We start from the raw sequence: 3,017 nt of genomic DNA on the forward strand, positions 1-3,017 counted from the left end.
TTTTTTTTTTTTTTTGTTAGGGGTTGCTTTTGTTTTTTCTATCTTTTGGGAAAGCAGGGGCATTTTTTTGGTGTAAAATGGGTGTTTATTCCATCATATTGGTGCTTATGGTTGGGTTTTGTTGTATAAGCTCCCAATGTTGGAAAGAACTTTTTCATTCTTTCCTTCTTAATGCCTTTTTAATGAAATCAAACTAGTAATTTTCAAAAAAAAATGTAAGTTTATAACTTTATCTTTTCATATAGAAGGGCGATTTTATAAATTTTTATTACATTCTCAATAAAATACTTTCAACCTAAACACTACAAGGTAATCCTTCTAGTAATTACATTCTCTACAGTTCTCACTTTCCCATGGTATACCAAACATTGCAAAGTTATCTTTTCAACAATCATATTCCCAACAATCATATATTTAGCAATTATATTCCCAACAATCACATTCCCAACAAAATACCCAACGTCACCTTAATATCGACAAATAATGCAAATATTATAATGCCCAAATGTGTTCTTCATATTTTTCTCTAGAATATATCGATTCTTCACATGGTGTCAAAGCTCGATCAAGGGTTTTTTTTTCTTTGGTTGATTCTTGATTCTTAATCTTTTCATCTAGATCTTTCCTTTAATCAGTTTATTTTTTCAATTTTGTGGTTATTTTTGTGTGACTGTGTTACTCTTGTGTTTGATCTTTCAAATAGCGTTGAGCTAGGGTTTTTTTATTTTAGATTATTTTCTTTACACATCTGTAAAGGTTTCTTGTTTTTTGCTTGATATTGTTTAAAGATTTCATTTTCAAGATTCGATTTTGGTGTTTGTTTTAACGTTTAACTCAATTGATTATAGATCTGTGGTTTCATCGTGGGAAGAAAAACGCTATCATTTGATCGATTTTCTTACAGATTATAAATTTATTAAGAACAAGTTTAATGGCAGTGCTAAGAAAGGTTAATATCATTCGACTAACAATATGGTCTCTTTGATCCAAATTGATGAAGTTGGTGATGACGTCATTTATAGTTCCATATCTCAAATTAGCCTTTCTAAGGATCAAATTCACTAGCTCATGTCTATTATTAATGAGCAACCATCATTTGTTAATTATGATAATTTTACAATATCAAACCAACAAAGTAAGACTACTATGGGGAATTCAACTCTGGCAATTAAGTTCTATAAATATTCTTGTTTTTCCTTAAATACTTCTTTTCCATATTCTTTTGTGAATAATGTTCATGCTTAAGCATGTCCACTTTTAGATATTGATACTTGGATACTTGACATTAATGCTACTGATCATATAGCTAGAAATAGGAAATATTTTCATGCTTATAAGAAAGTACATAACAAGTTTGTTCAATTGCCAAATAAGACCAATGTTTTGATAACTCACATAGGCACTATTCCATTAGGAAATTTGACTTTAAAAACTGTTTTATGTGTGCCAAGTTTTAGGTTCAATTTGATTTGTGTTAATAAAATAGCAAAATGTCAAAACAACATTGTTTTTCATTGACTCATATTGCATCACACAGTACCCAATTTCCCAGAAAGTGATAAGGGGTGCTAGAGAGAAAGACAGGCTTTATCTCTTACAAAAGGAGTTGAATGCAAAATTGATTGCATAATTTCAAAAAGACAGACATGTTGATTTTCCAATTGTAAATACTTGCTGAAGCTTGTCAAATGTTTTTGATTTGTGGCATTTTAGATTAGGGCACATTCCACCCAAAAGAATAAAATAGATTCATCAAGTTTTTCCTAATGTAACTTGTACAAACAGTTTTATTTATGATGTATGCCCTCTTGTACAACAAAAAAGGCTCCCTTTTCCAACACATGTACCTAGTTTTACATTTGCTTTTAAGTTAATAAATGTTCATATTTTGGGATCATATGAACTGTCTACAATTTCAAGGCATATATGTTTTTACTATTGTTGATGAATACACTTGGTTTACATGGATTTTTTTAATGAAACATAAATCAAAAGTGTCAATGATTTTGTGTACATTTTATAATTTGATTTTAAATTAATTCAATATTTCTATTAAATAAATAAGGTCAAATAATTGTTCTAAGTTTGACCTTATTGATTTTTTTAGTTCCAAAGGTATCGTGCCTCAACTCTCTTGCATTAAGATCACCCAACAAAACAGCATTGTTGATAGAAAACATCAACATCTATCAGTGGCAGCTAGGTCACTTTTATCTCAAGCTTTAAAAAAAAAAGTGGGGTGATGCTATTTTTATTGTTGCTTGCATTATTAATTGGGTTTCTACACCAATTTTAGGAAATAAAACACCTTTTAAAATATTGTTTCATAAACACCTTTTGAAATGTTCTTTACATGCAAACCTAAGGGCCATGAGCTATTAGGCCACACTTTATCAGGCTATAGATACATTGGGAGCCCAACTACAAGAGGACTGCTCACATAAAGGAGTTTAATTAAGGCTAGATTTCTCGTATATAACTACATATTACTATTATTTATTTTACTTGTAACTAAGACTTTAAGCTAGTTGTGTTCTACTTAGGAATAGAGCACCTATTGATTTAAATATCTTGTTAGCTACTCTAATTGTATTAGACAATTAAAAGTAGAGTTGGATTAGGAAAAGGTGCTATCAAATTATAAATAGCTACCTTAGCCATTAGGAAAAGGCAATAAAGCTGAATTGCCAAAGTAGTCAATATTTAAGTATTATAGAAATTTAGGTTATTTTCATAGAATGTTAGGTATTTGTTTTCTCTTAGAAATGATATAATTATTTTTTCTTCAAGGTTTGATTTTTTTCACTACCACATCATTAATCATGAATATTTAGGGTTAGTCTTGCTTTGTCTTTCTATACAAAAGTTTAAGTGCTGCACGGATCGTAACTAAAGTTCTAAGCCTGTGACAGCGGTCCCAAGGAACGTGCCCAAATCACAACCCCTTGGGGAGATTTGGCTAGATCCAGCATTCTATGGTCAGATTCAGCCACAGGGTACACCAGTCGCACACTCCC

This window comes from Theobroma umbraticum, unplaced genomic scaffold (genome assembly GCF_002168275.2).
Source record: "Theobroma umbraticum cultivar Fairchild unplaced genomic scaffold, ASM216827v3 scaffold_95.0, whole genome shotgun sequence".
Classification (NCBI taxonomy): domain Eukaryota; kingdom Viridiplantae; phylum Streptophyta; class Magnoliopsida; order Malvales; family Malvaceae; genus Theobroma; species Theobroma umbraticum.